The sequence below is a fragment of the Sinohyriopsis cumingii genome, chromosome 9 (genome assembly GCF_028554795.1).
Source record: "Sinohyriopsis cumingii isolate HCF-2022 chromosome 9, ASM2855479v2, whole genome shotgun sequence".
Taxonomy (NCBI): Eukaryota; Metazoa; Mollusca; class Bivalvia; order Unionida; family Unionidae; genus Sinohyriopsis; species Sinohyriopsis cumingii.
The window spans coordinates 6,451,763-6,468,054 of record NC_142969.1 but is presented as its reverse complement, the minus strand read 5'-3'; the positions used below and the strand labels follow the sequence as shown (position 1 = coordinate 6,468,054).

At 38.0% G+C, this 16,292-nt stretch overlaps 1 pseudogene; it reads right to left on the bottom strand.

Moving 5' to 3' along the window:
• Positions 1-13,784, bottom strand: part of LOC149791217 (uncharacterized) — a 31,030-nt pseudogene extending 17,246 nt beyond the window's left edge.
• Between the last annotated feature and the right edge of the window lie 2,508 nt (positions 13,785-16,292).

Below are 16,292 nucleotides of genomic sequence, written 5' to 3'. Positions count from 1 at the left end.
GATTCAGTAGGGAGGAGATGGGAGCCTTGTTCTGATTCGAAATGAACGAACACTAGCATCTTGACGAGTGTCCATATTTGGCCGTGAGGATGCGTTCACAATCACATATAAATTAAGAACAAGCTTGCGCAGAATTAGTTCATCTTTCAGAATCTGAAAGAGCCTGTCTCTCATTGCAGGTAATAATCGTCTGTGTTCATAAACTTCTTTAAGGAGTAGGCACATTTTAATATTTGAGATCTTAACGGTAAAGTTCGCATTTTTGCAACATTGTTCTGAGTTCTTCGATTTTATGTTATAATGTAATGGAATGTTTAATTGTTTTAAAGAATTTATATTCATTATATTTATGGTAATTATTATTGGAAAAGACGAATTCGCTACCAACGTCATGTTTAGATTTAATGCGGAAATAATAAAATATTTTTAAGTAATAAAGAATAATGTTTAGTAATCTATTCCAAATTAGTATTCTGTTTTAAATTTAGTAAAATACATTTCGTCAAAATTATTGTTGCATTAATCGCAACTAATTAATTATATACTATTTGGCTATCATGAGGTTAATCAAGATTTAACTATCTGTATTATATTCTAAAATGCAGAAATTATACAAATGTATGAAGGTGGTAAGCTGGAAGGAAAAGTGTAGTCTTATATGTATTCGCTGCAGGATTTCCGTATCTCTCTCTCTCTCTCTCTCTCTCTCTCTCTCTCTCTCTCTCTCTCTCCAAGATGTAGCCGTATCCACACCGTTATGAGTGACACCTCTTTTAAGAGAGCCGGAACTTTTTCTTCTCTATCTCTCTCACCATGGGCAACGACAGTTCTTAAGTTATGAGTAATTCCTTCTCATAGCAAGAAATGAGAAGAAGATTATGATACAAAATCTCTTATCATAACATTAGTATCGTCCATAGCCGCAAGCCATATGGGACAAACCGCTACGCTCCTTTATCATTCATTGCTGCCTATGTTGGGATTTCCACATTTTCCTTGAGTAGTAATTCGCATGAATAGGTCATCAACAACACAATATGACAATCTCCTACCATGCAATGAAATGCCCGTTTTATCGACTGATGCGAGACTGTGTTCGGAAGAGATACTGTGAATGGCTCATTCAAACGGCATGCAAAATCATGTTGGTTCACAATGGTGAGAAAAATGCACACGCGTTTGCATTGATTGGTTCAGCAGGTTTATGAATATTCATTATAAATTAGGAAATCTCCGTACAGGCAGTCAAGCGTCAGAAAGGAACGTAGTGGCTTATCGCCCGTAACTTGCGACGACCATTATCGTCATTTGTCAGACTGTACCAGATATTGATGCCGATTTCAACAGACCAACAACCAGGTGACAAAAGTATTAGAAATTACATATCCGCAATATCGCCGAGAGCTTGACACCTCGCTAACTGTGACTCAATTTGAAATGGCCTCGCGAATGAAAATTGGCCCTGACATCTAAACTAAACGAATGCACACGTGCTGGGAAACATATGCAGAAACCACTTTGGACACTGACTAGACAATGTTTGTACTCTAATTTTCTCATTAGCGCGGACACCATACATTCCATCCACAAAGCAGAGTTTAAGACTTTCTCATAACTGAAATTTTCCCTATCCCATTTCATCCACCACCAGAGAACAGTGGCCAGAATTCGATATAACCCAACACTAGTGACCACCCCAAGTGGCGATTTCGTTTGTGTCATAATTTACGATCGCAATTTTTATGTCGCAATAAATAAAAGATTGTTTAGAATAAGGAATAAAGTTTTTTTTTTCTTTCAAAAATCAAACTAAACAAAATAATAAAAACAAGAGAAATCAGGTTATAGGAAGTGAATTGGGAGGATGGAACCTGTGCACCCTGTAATCAACAACCATTTGAGAACATGGCGGTTGTTTTAACGAAGGAAAACAACGGTAAAAAATTATGAATGCCCGTGTTAGACGAAATATCTTGTTGTCAATTAGCTAAGTCATACGACAAATACAATTCGACATGACGTGTGAAACCAATTTTAGTCACTTTTATACACACACACACACACACACAGATATATATATATATATATATATATATATATATGGTAGTTGTAAAAAAAATGTAATACTTGTAACTATATATGTTATGTTCATAAATAGAGGTGGTTGTCTCTGCTCGGCGATATGGTGTATGTAACAGGTGATTGGAGAACGAAAATAAAGGCATTGACAGAGGGACCGATTACAACACAAGACGGACGATGGATTAATCCAGAACCTCAAATAGCCCTTTAGCCAGATTAGTTAAACACATGCACAAAATAAACCTCCCAATGCGTGGAGAAGTAAAACATTTCCACAACCGAGAAAAAACAAAACAAAGAAAAGAGAATCGTTGGTTATCGGTCCTCGCACCTCCCCCGTCACCCCGTTCTCTCTCTCTCTCTCTCTCTCTCTCTCTCTCTCTCTCTCTCTCTCTCTCTCTCTCTAATGTTGGTAGAGAACTATATGTAATGCTTTATTTTCATATTCAGATTTTGTTTTGCGCGCGCCTACAATTTATGACTAAGAGGACATAAAATTATCAGCTGCATCTAATGAAACCTCCAGGGTGGGTATTCAAATCCAACAATAAAGTCAGTAATGGAAAGGAAGCATGAATTTATGTGAAGCTGTGTATTTCATGTCCAATTTGTATACTTTATTAACATTGTGTATATACAGTATGGACTCTTGAGTTTTCCATGGCAATTTCAAGTATTTTCTAACATTTGGTTAACATTGTATTAAATTCAGTCATTGTTTGCTCTCCCTTGCATGGAGAGTGAGCGATGGGGGTCGACGGAAGAGATTAACTTCTTAATGACCAATTAAAAGGAGAAAAATGCGCAAGTTGGGTTTTACAGATCACGCATAAATTCGATATCGTATTATATGATGCAAATTTAAAGCGGAAACGCTTTGCCACGTTAAGGTGCCTTAATGGTACACCAGTCAGGCAAGCACGTCAAAATATTTACCTCCCACAATGAGAGAAAAAAAGATGAATTGTTTAGCACGAACTCCAATTGAAATTCCACCGTTTTGTATTACTGTAGGATCAAGTTTTTGTTTTGTTTTATGGTGCAATCATAAATTGTGTTTCGTTGTATAGTTACATTGTAAACGGCAGCAAAGATAATTTTCATTGATTATTTTTCTTCTTACATCTGTATGTTGCGAGGACCTAAGGAAAAAAAAAAGAAAAAAAAAAAAGAAATCAAAATGGATAAAAAATATATAAAAAAAATAAAATAAATAAATAAATAGGAGAGCCAGATATATGTGGATATGAACATTACTTTCTTTCAGCTAACAACACATTTGTTTGGTCAGAACTTGTTCCGAGTTGTCAGATATTAGTGATTAAATCCTTGGGTGGGAAAAGGACAAAAGTCTGTATAGATCACATAAAGCTAAAGTCATCAAAGCTACCTCCCTCGGACTATGACACGATAAAAAGACAGAACTGACAGCAATGTTATTAATACACCGATGTCTTCTACAATAACCCTTTAGTGATCATCTCTTCAAAACTCTCACGGTGTCCCAATTCTTTATCATATTGTATTAATAATTCCTATTGTTATCACTATATGATTGAAAGGTCGTATACAAACATTCCACGTTCTCTAAATTGACAGAGGAGATAGACTTTTCCAGTCTAACCCGAGTCATGGAATTGTTTAGGTCATTTGAGTTATATTGCATATCCTCGAGAAGACACCCGCATTGAAATGGGTTTAGTTAGAATCTATTGCTTTGAACAAAATACGTATAAGGCGATATTACTGTATGCCATACTGATATTGGGTTCATTAGGGTATGTTCTTATATTGCGATGTGTTTCTGCTAAGTCAGTCCATCAAGTCAATTAAAATGGAATTTCAACCTCCCGTGTGAATCCAAACAGAAATAGAAACATCCATTTATTGCACAGAATAACGTTTATGTTGCCATTATTAACTATCATTCCTGCCAAAAGAAAAATAGCCCTTCGCATGGGGTCGTAAATGTTAAGCTCTGCCTTCTAGAAGTCCATGGGGTTCAGAGATCTGGAAAGGGTCATAAATCAATCATTACTTATAATCGAATAATTTCAATAACGATGAGTAAGCAGGTATAATCTTTGACGGTTATACCAATAATGTCTTTATCTAACAGAAATGGTCACAAGACTATTTCGATATTAACTTTGTACAACAGTTTTATGGTACTGATATTGTCTATTGTACTATTTTAAATATGAAAATATTTGAAGTCTAGTATACATTTTGAGATGTTCTATCCTACCATTTTAAATATGAGAATATTTGGTCTATCATACATTTTGAGAGGTACTGTAATCCAACTGTTATTTAGTTTATGTTTCATTAACTATATTTTAGAATACCGTATTTCACTTATGTACATACATAAGTACATACATACATACGTACATACATTCTGTTACGACTATATGGTCTTAAAGTACGTAACAGAAAAGAAGCGAAACCTTAAATTTAGTAAAATCAATAAATAATTTATTTCCCAAAAATACAGTGAAAGTTCAAAAGACACAGTATGGTGAATTAAATGGCAAATATTTGGGAATGTCCTATCACCAGTCCAAACTTACAGTATGTTCCGAATGAATTCCAACAGTCTCGTATATACTGATGTACCACAATGATGCAACTCAGAATGTCTTTGAATGAGTTCTCAATAATCCTAAAGTTGTGTTTAGTCCAAAAAGTTAATGAGCACTTTATAATTTCAATTCAAAATTTAAATGCATAATTGCTCTCAAATTATATTTGAACACAAATGCAAACTCGGATGATGGATTCCCAAAGGCTGATATGAAACCTGAATGAGTAAGTGTTTACCATAATCCATTATATGCAAACTGCCATCTGACCTATGATGCAACAAAATGTTCTTGGTGACTAAACAATTCTAATTGAAAAATGTTCCAACTCGCAAACAAGGCCAGGTCATGATCTCAAATTCAAGCAAAACTCTTGTTTACTTAGTGGAATCATAACACAAGGCAGGGTGGCACAACCCTCATTCACGACAATGTCTTATAACTTTAACATAGAAAACACACTTATGTATGTGTTGTGTTCCCAGCTGCTGTAAAGAGTTTGAACATGGCGTGCGGATAAATGGAGCCGTCAGCTTGAAACGTATTCGTTCGCACTTTCAAGCGAGTTCTTTTTGCCGACGGATGTGCTTTTGTGTTTGCTGCATATGCCCCTGTTTTCCATTTGAATTATTTAAGACAGAGTGTGAGTAGAATTTAAGACAAATTAGAAATTATAAAAATTTAATTTAGAACATCGACGCTCAGACGTCAGTGAATAGTTTCAGTTTGGGTGTGCGATACAGAAGTAAGGACTAAACAGCCGTATCGGACTCCATATAAACCATGTAAGATTAAATTGATATATAGTAATGTTTATGTTGCATTACATTATAAATGTTGGAGAATGCATGTCATAGCCAGTACATTTGTAAAGTGATGCACTAGATAGGACAAATAAATTCATCCAGGATACTGAGTGAAGTGATGCACTAGATTGGACAAATCAATTCATTCAGGATATTGGGTGAAGTGATACACTAGAATGGACAAATCAATTCATGCAAGATACTGAATGAAGTAATGCACTAGATTGGATAAATAATTCATCCAGGATACTGAGTGAAGTGATGCACTAGATTGGACAAATCAATTTATCCAGGATACTGTGTGAAGTGATGCACTAGATTGGACAAATCAGTTCATCCAGGATACTGAGTGAAGTGATGCACTAGATTGGACAAATCAATCCATTCAAGATACTGATTGAAGTGATGCACTAGATTGGACAAATCAATTCATTCAGGATACTGAGTGAAGTGATGCACTAGATTGGACAAATAAATTCATCCAGGATACTGGGTGAAGTGATACACTAGAATGGACAAATCAATTCATGCAAGATACTAAGTGAAGTAATGCACTAGATTGGATAAATAATTCATCCAGGATATTGAGTGAAGTGATGCACTAGATTGGACAAATCAGTTCATCCAGGATACTGTGTGAAGTGATGCACTAGATTGGACAAATCAATTCATTCAGGATACTGAGTGAAACGATGCACTAGACTGGACAAATCAATTCATCCAGATCCCAAATACGATAGTTTTGTACGGATTCTTCATGCGAAAAATGAAAACAAATACTTTGATTCGACCCAGCATGCAACGTATAATAAAGTGGCCACTTAATTGTTCACATCTTCAACCCCCTGCTGCGGCAGAGCCAGGTTTACACTACAGGGGATGGGGTCTTATCTAATTCATCAGAGTTAATACGACGTTTTAATTGACAGTTACGTTTATGTTGTATCACGCTGAATCGTCATCTTGTCACGAACAGAATCATACTTAAAGAAGCAATTACAAATTAATGTTATATGTTTCTGCCTCAGTTTAATTGATACGATTTGTAGTAAATACAGCAAGGGAAATGCACCTGTACATGTACTGGTTTCAAAACAGCTTTTGTATTAGAACATGCAACAATTTAGACTGATCGCCACACAGTTCATATAGTATAGAATATACGTAATGTTAGATACAATAACCATCTATGTTTCAAATTTGCATGAATTATCATTCATATAGACTTCCATTAGACATCGCTAACATTCATTTGAATTGAGGACTCAGTCATTGAAAATAGCATGTAACGTATGATTCAAGCTAACGTGTGAATAAAACAAAGGTGGGTTTAAACATTATCGCAAAAATAACGAATCGTAAAGATTTTTTTTCAGCAAAAGCCAATTATTTAAAGGAATAGCAAACACGATAAAAGTTGGAACTGAATGGTTGGAAGGGTATGAGAGTGACTTTTTACAGAAAGGATGGGAGGGTGAAGGGATGGGTGGATCAACAGAATAACTATAACACGAACACATACTTAATCGCAGTTACAAAAATCTACAATAAACAATCACAGCCTCCAAAACCTCGTTATATTACATGGAACATTTGGTAGTAGAGTTTCAATGAGTTCAGAAATATATCAATAAAAGAACATAACAAATTTAGTTTCTTGTATATTACGTGAGATAAAACGTTCTCTTTCAATCCGTCAATTCTGTAATGCAATAAAGAATAGATTATAAGTATTAAATTCAGCTACATTGCCTCTTATGGACAGAAAATATCAGTTATACGGTATTAAGCACTTAAAGACCGTTCCCGTGCCCTAGCAGTTAGAGCGTCCGCCTCGGATGCCGGATTTCGCTGGTTCTAAACCCGGCCGAGTCATACCAAAGATTTTATAAAATGGTACTTACAGCTGTCTCATTAGGCGCTCAGCATTAAGAGGTTAGTGCTAGAACTGGTTGGCCTGTTGACAGGATAATGTGACCTGGTGGGACATGATTATAAATGTCTGCGGCAGTGCTAGACATCTCTATAAACTGCCACACTGCAGACATCGTAGCGATATGACTGAACAATTACGTTAAAAGTCCAAAACACACGCACACACTGAAAGGCACGGCGGACAACCCACCCACCCCGACATAGAAGATTGTTATTGAAGATTAGAAGATAACATATTGTTTGAATTGAATCAAATACCAATATTACAAGACGTAAACAAACCTGCCTGCTTGATCTTCGTATCCACCTGTCCCTTTATTGAGCCCATAGATTCATAGATACAGATAAAACTTGATTGAAATCTGTTATCAAAGATTAACGTTTGCGGGAAACAAATTTCCAAAGACAGGACTTACTTTTAGCAATAATGACCGCAACGATCAAAACAATGATCCGGGCAATATCACTAGTCTAACTGGGTTCTACAAAAAGGTGTTTGCGAGATCAAAATGCGATCTAATCAGATACAATATGGTTTTACTTCCTGTCACTGTGGATATGCGGCCTTTATACAAAAATATCCGAACTTGCCTTGTGATATGATCGAAATCATTTAAATTTGGGACATGGATTTGTATGTAGAAAATAATTGATTGTAAAAATATGTTATATATAATTAGTATTGTTATAAGTTGTATTCTCTTCTCACCCTGCTGTCTCAGAAATATAAGAATTACACATATGATCCCTCCTGCATGTCTTTCTAAGCAATTATTGGATGCAGCGGTCACTGTGGCTCAGTGGCGACACTTCAGACCACAAATGTCTGGATCAGATGAACCCAGGGCCGTAGAAAGTGATCACGGACCCTGGGGTAAGAAACAAGCTGGCCTCTCCCAGAGTTTTTCAAAACATTGTTTTCGGTTATAAAATTAAAAAGTGTTGTTAGGCCATGGAATATATCCCCCTCTTGTCTGTCCTGAGGTCGGCTACTGTCTTGTGTCCTTGGACAGTACACTTTACAGTGATTTCACCAGCACTTAATATCATACTTGTGTTGTTGTGCCCTTAAGCACCAGGAATAACCAATCTTCTTTCTTGTCAATCTAAGTCCACAATGGCCTTATGGTACCATTACATACTTTAAAAAATATCGTGTCTTAAGATCAGCAAGCCTTTTAGAACTCGAGCTGATAAATTTACCAAAGAATCCTGCTTCAAGATTCGAAGCTGCTAAACAGCTTTCGATGATGACAGGACGAAGATGTTTACAGTTTGGCAATGGTGCAGATGACGTCACCTAAATAAAAAATATGACACGCGTTTGACATTTAGTCATCAATAGATATTATACATATAAACATAACCGTCCACTTACTTATTTCAAGTTTTAAATTTCATGGAGCCATACTTAGTTCAACGGCAATGAACTACCAAGTATGTGTGTTTCTTTTAGTAGTTTATTTACAACAGTGTTTAACGTCTTTTACTGATTTGGATTAAAGCCATCCCTCATGACGTTGTTCTCATAACAAGTGTACACACCAGAGTGAACGTTATCCAAGAGGAGATTCATGTGGTGTTGAAGACTCCAGGTAATATAAGTAATCAACAAAACCGCTATTAAAATAACGCTCTTGTTATGTATATTTGCTTTAATTTACTTGTTTATTTGTTTTAAATTTTTAAATATCCATTACATGCGATTGTAATGTAATTTTCTTTACTGGAATGAGACATTTTCCAGAAATTAGTTGACCTTACTGTTTTTTGCAAACACCTAATAATAGAACTTTGTATCAAAAAGCTGAACTAGTTCCTAAACTTGATTGAGACTCAAACAAACAACTTTTTCTTATTCATTCGTCATGTGGGATTCATAAGAGTGAAATCGAGGATGTACTGGGATTACGTGATGTAAAGCTTCTAGCTTGTTCTAGAACGTGATGACGTGACTCTCATACGGGAGTCTATTTTGCGTCTTAAATTAGCATATAACCTTTTTCTATAGAGAATTTAGGCAGTCAGGCTTTTAAACACTTGAACGTAAAGCATTTCTTCTGTTGTGACCAGCATGAGTTAATTTTTATTTTCTGCAAATTATTTAGATTCTAAGAGATTAATTCTTTTCCCTGAGAATATTTAAGTGCTCATACAGAATTCTTGGACAAAGACATTTATTTAAATTTTATTCGGAATTCAAAATTGGAATGTTTTCTGTGGTTCAACAAAGAACTGTAGATACATCAATAATATACTGGCTACGGTATACGTCATCGCCTTCCATTTTTGATTGCCGTCTGAACTCGAACTCAAATTCATTAGAACATTTTATTTCTAGGACGTCTAACTTTTAATTCACAGATTATTCTTGGATCATTTATGGATTTGATTCTTAAAACCGTAAGTTCTATTTTTTTCATTTTTACCTTGTTTTCTAGGGAAATAATTTTTTTATTATCAAATTTTACAAAGCATTTTATCTTCACTTTTTTTCTTATTACTGTTTATGAGAGCCTAAACACGTAACACTGTGCACGACCACTAGACGTACATACATGATTTGCATAAATGCTTGCGTAGGCACAGTCTTTACAGTTGAATGGGGAAATGTATCGCAGACATACTATTTGACTACGAGTGTAGCGTTTAGTGCACACCATTTAATATTTGCATACAGAACAGCAGTGCTTGCAGACCGATCAATATTTACACAGAGACTTAAGTTATAGTCTGTGCGTTATTGTTTTCTCTCAATATAGTGGGGACATGGCTTTGTATAATGATGTGCTAAATTCTGTTTTTCGCGTGCACTTCAATTGTCAAAAGGAAAATATATTTCATATAAGAATGTATAATTCTAGAACCAATATTTCATAATGAAGGTATTTTGTCCTTATACAAGCGCCAACCAAAATGGAAGTTCATTTGTGTGAAAGATGGCGGAAGTGCTAGCAAAAGTTTTAGAGACGTTACACATATTATTCCAAGACAATGTATGATTATAATTAGACTGGGCCATGAATGAATATGTATATAATAAGCCAGTAAAAGTAATTCAGTGTGGCGTATCTTTCACAGTGGCTTAATTTAGGGAGGACTGGAGAGCATTTTTTCATTATCCTCTCTACTTCAAGTATGAAAGTTGTCGTTTACTTGCTTAGTGTATGCGTTGGACAATAACACCGCAAACACTTAGCAAGTAAACCAAAAAACCTCATACTTTAAAGAGTTTGGCTGCTGATCAGAATATTGCCGGTTTGACTCCCACTGGCGGAAAATAATATTGTCCGTAATCATTGAGGACGTGTGGAAGCTTGATTTATATATATATATATATATATATATATATATATATATATATATATATATATATATATATATATATATATATGACAAATGAAGGTTAATGTGATTTTGTACTTACTATGTCAATTACTTGGATTGAACAATCTCTGGTCCTTCTAGTGTGTATTTGGCAGGGTAGGATTCAGATGAGGAAGCATTTCAAATGCTGTAATTGTTTCGAACTATATACTTTCATGTGTAACAGTTAACAGTTGGTAGCGTACAAATAATTTGAAAGTTAACGATTTACAAGCGGATATGTTTCCTCTTATATTAAGTAATTAGTTCGGTGTATTTTATAATGGCGAAAACTACACAGATTGATGCGTATAATAGTTTGAAATTGATGAGCGAATCTAATGCTGGCATCATTACACCCATCCAATATAATGTTTCTGACGTCTGAGAAAAGATGAAATGAATATTTCTCTTAATGCGTCATTCAGAGTTGTCAAAGAGTATCAAAATATGTATAATTTTTAATGTACTTAGTCGAAGCATATTGATAAACTAATCGACATAGGAATTGTCATAGAATCAATCGAAACGAGCCAAACATGGCACAGAATATAATGCAAAGCACGAAAAGTCTCTATTTAATAATCTCCATTAAAATCTCAAACTGTTGACGTTAGCCGAGTCGGCAGCAAGTGAACCTTGCGCCCAAGACAGTAAAAACGTCATTAGTGATAGCAAGTACCACATTAAAAAAGGTACTGTCAGTATTGGTATAATTGTATCCCATTGGAGAGATTCTATGAGCCCATAAGTCCACAGGAGCAAAAGCCATGGCTGTGAGAAAAAACAATCTAAAGCTTTAAAATCATTGAGTTGATATTGATAAAGGCAGTATGCGGTTTCGATCAGTGCTAAGTGATAAGTCATTTGAGTTGATCTGTACCAACATCGGCTTAAGGGACATTTTACACAAGTTTATTCATGTTTAATAGCATTAGTACGCAATCATTGCAAAGGTGTATGCCTTGAAAAACGTGAACTATGCGACAGAACATGCCATTGTGAATATCGTAATTCGCGTTTTCTGCCGGTGCGTGTTAGCCTTGATGCTCGATCATGTAATCAGCTTTGCCGGGCAAATACTGTCGCGCAAGCAGGCAAAGACTCGCCGACATATGATTGTAGATACACGTGACCCCGATGAAAAAATATACATGTAAGTCAATGAAATAGCTGCCAGAGACTGCAGGTTATGATCCTGCCAAAGTAAAAAGAACAAAATAACAATTTCTCAATTAAACAATGATTCCATTATATATAGGCATGTCAAATGAAATGTAATAAAAGCTACACCTGCGATAGCGTGGGATATAAATTCATGCGATAGCGTGGGATCTGAAAAAAGCTGACATATTTGTAATGCTAGGACTTTATTCCAGAAGAGCCACAGTTTACTGTAAAGCAAATTAGCAAAACGGTAGCGCAATATTAAATCAAGGTTTCCACAGGAGCCAAATGGGATTAAATTGCACAGGTATCTGGTATTAACAATAACGTCGTCGCTGTATTGTACTTACCATTGCCAATGAGGCTGTGAAAAATCATTACGAGCACCCGTACCTGAATCTGATTTAAATAAACGCCATGGTGATTTAAATGACTATCGGGTATGTAGTCAGATTTGAAAGACAAACTGACTCACCATTGTTGTATCCTGGCCAGGACTTGGTAGAGGTGTTTATATATATCGCTTGAAGTTTCAGACAACGGATCTCCTCCTGCACGGACGTGATGATGACTACAAATAAGAATCGCGGCCACTCATTGCTACATATGCAATCGCACTTTTATCTCCTTTGATACCAAAGTGTGGTTTCGCTGTCACGTTACTCGCATGCATAGAGGAGTCGCTTACAGTACATGCAATCTATATTTGCGAGTTTAACCAAACGAAACAATAAACCAAATTGTGCTTCATAACCTGCGCTGGTATGATCGGCAATTAAAGATGCAAGAAGCGAGAAGTCACGTCAGCATCCAAGGGTTCATAACTAAAATACCCAGTAAGATGGAAAATACATGACATTAAAGTCTCGTCAGTTGTAGTTCACTGAGGCGTTACATTTTCTGAAGTCCCGTGTTGACAAGCTAGTCAGTTACATTTCAGTCAGTGTCAATGGTCGTTTAAAATTCAACACTATCCCTGACAAGATGAAGTTTATAACTAGAAAAGGAATCTAACACCGCAAGGACACGAACGAATCGGACAACGTTTACTTGAAACTCAGTTGTCATTGATTAGACATTAGATTCATCATTAAGTATGCGTTTATCATAGATCCATATGATGCCAAAGTGTCGTCAATACACACGGATCAGATGTACATTGAGTGTATACAGATCTATTCACAAGACCACGAAAGCGTTTGAGAAAGATTTCTTCCAATTCATGAATAATGCTGTATTCGGCAAGACTATGGAGAATCTTCGGAGGCGGATTCGCGTCGATCTTGACCGTGATAGTGAACAAAAAAAGTTTTGAAGGATTACAGCCGACCTAACATTCGAGTCTGATTTTGAAGAAATCTTTCTCAAACGCTTTCGTGGTCTTGTGAATAGATCTGTATACACTGAATAGAGGTAGTACCTTTGTTGTCTGGCAGCTGCACTCTCTGAGTGGACGGAAGAACTGGTCCTCATCCACCTCCCGAGAATAAATCATTCCCGGCATACCCCGGTACACCGCTTCAGCTGGCGGGTGAAAATGACGTTGATGTGGTGATGTTAACACTGCATCTCTAGGCGTATGAACTTCTACCGGGAAGTCACCGACTAGTGTGGAAGGTCTCTACAGATCAACGACAAAGTGTTCGGGACAAGGACGCACCATATGTATTAGTGGATTGCGGCTGTTGCCGACCAGCTATGATTTGAAAGAGCAGGGATAGCAGATATCTGCAGCCATGGTTTTCCATCTACCTAGGAGAGGGAAACTCCGAAATAAAACCTACTGCCTGCGGACCTCGCTGCCACCGTCCTGGCTTGCTAGGCCATGGTAAATGAACCCCATGTTTAAAGCGTGGGGCCAGTTTTCGCAGACTGCACTCCACCTAAAAGATCCATTGTGCAGGCATGATTGCACTGTCTACTGTTTACTGTTTACGTTCGACTCTACCAAGGTATGCAACGATGGGAAAGGGGAGAAAATGGCAGGTGAGCGATGTCACTGGAAGCCACAGTCTCAATCCAGCATACAGGTAACTCAGGCCTTTGGCCGTCTGGTGTTGATCCGGAGACGATACCAGCTTACTCCGCATGAAGAGGGGCCTACAAATGGAAGCCTAACCAAAGATCGTCTCGTTACCAACGGCAACTTCTAACTCGGTCGAAACATAACATAAAAAACAAAGCATGCCCCACCACACTCACATCGTGGGGAAAGACGAAAACTGGCTTGCAGGAACTTAAGAACAATGCTAGACTCAACCAACAGGAACAGACCAGAACGACGCTCTGCCTTAATCACACACGAACTCTCTCGCTTTTGTGATGACAATGCTGCACCTGCCGAAGTCCACCATTCAGAGGAGGGAAGTTTGAGAGAACTCGGAGCTTGATACACCCTTTACTGATTAGGAAAACCAAAGACTGAAATCGACTTTCAGGAGTCGGTTTCATGGTCAAGGACTCAAAAGCCACCAAGTTAACAAACCGTGCCACTGGTCACACCGACCGCACCATGTCCATGCGACTCCCGTTAGGCAAATAACAACACGCAGCACTCTTAACTGTATATGCTCCAACATTGCAGGCTGATCGTTCTGAAAAGGATACATTCTACTCTGACCTGCGTAGACTTTTAAGAGCGTCCCAGAGAACGACAAAACTAATCGTCCTTGGAGATTTCAACGCCAGAGTAGGCCGAGACTCAGAAGCCCGGAAAGTCGTTATTGGGGAAGATGGCGCGGGTGGCTGCAATGACAGTCGGCGTCTGCTTCTTGAATTATGCGCAGAATTACAGCTCATCATCACAAACACCGTATTCAGCAGAAAGACAGCCTGAAAACGACATGGATGCATCCTTGATCAAAATACTGGCACCTAATCGATTACATCAGAGTACGCCAGAGGAACATAAAAGATGTCCTTCATACCAGAGTGATACCATGCGCAGAGTGCGACAGAGATCATCGTCTTGTCTGATGCAAGCTCGACTTCTACTTCAAGCCCAGGCCCAGGCAACAAGCAGGTACCCCTATAAGGAAGATCCGGATCAAAAACATATTGTCTGAAGACGTCAAGGCAGATTTTCAAGAAAACCTGCAGTCTGGACTTAAAGAACTTAACGTTTGGACAGATCTACCGGAAGAGATGTGGAATCACGTCAAGGCTGCCATCCTGCAAACCTTAGAAGAAATAAATAGATTCACCACTACGAAAAACAAAGACTAGTTTGATGAAAACAACCAAGAAAGAAATCCATGAACTGCTTTTCAAAAAGAGGTCAGCGAACCACGCCCATCGCTCTCGAAAAGCGACAGAAATAAAACCTTGATGGCGAAGATGGCATCTATATCCTATTTCAGGCCCACACCAAGACCTTGGAAAAACTGATTAGAGAACCTTGTTGCTTACATGGGAAACGCCTTACAACGCGTAACATCCTGCTTTGCAGAAGTTTGCCAGTTCTTCGGTCATGAGGTGAGCCTAAAGAAAAAAGAGATACTTCACCAGCCTGCTTCCAAGGAAGAGCACTAGCCATCAAGCATATTTATTGTCCAGATAGAGCTGGCCAAGGCAAACAGCGTCTTCGATAGACTATATAAACGAGTGTAGTACAACGCCATTCTCAAGAGAAATGCAAAAATCAGCGTCTACAGAACTGTCGTACCGACCACCATCCTATATGCCGCCGAATCCTGGATCACCTACAGCCGCCACCTCCGCCTCCTTTAATGCCTCCATCAGCGCTGCCTCCGCACTGTCCTCAACATTCGCTGGAGTGACTTCGTCACCAACACAGAAGTCCTCAAACAAGCAGGGATCACCAGCGTTGAGGCCACGCTCATGAAGATACAGCTATGCTGGGCAGGGCACATGTCCAGGATGGATGATCATCGGCTTCCAAAGATCGCACTGTATGGTGAGCTCTCCACTGGCCACCGTGAGACAGGGGCACATCGAAAGAGATATAAAGACTCCTTGAAAAAGACCCTCACAAACGGTAGCATCGATCACCGCCAATGGGCATCACAAGGTGCTGACTGAAAGCTGGCGACGTAGAGTTCACTGGGCCACTGCCACTTTTGAACAAAATAGACGGACCATCAAGGAGGAAAAAAGATGGCAAAGTAAAAACACCGCAAACCAGACATTCCTCCATGGAACGACGTGCCTGTCACGTATTGGGCTCGTCAGCCATCAGCCCGCATGCAGCAGACATGGACATTCAGCTTCCTAGATCTTCGCAAGCGAACTCAAGCCAACAATATATATATATATGTGTGTGTGTGTGTGTGTGTGTGTGTGTGTGTGCTTGTGTTTGTGTGTATGTATATATATATATATATATATATAT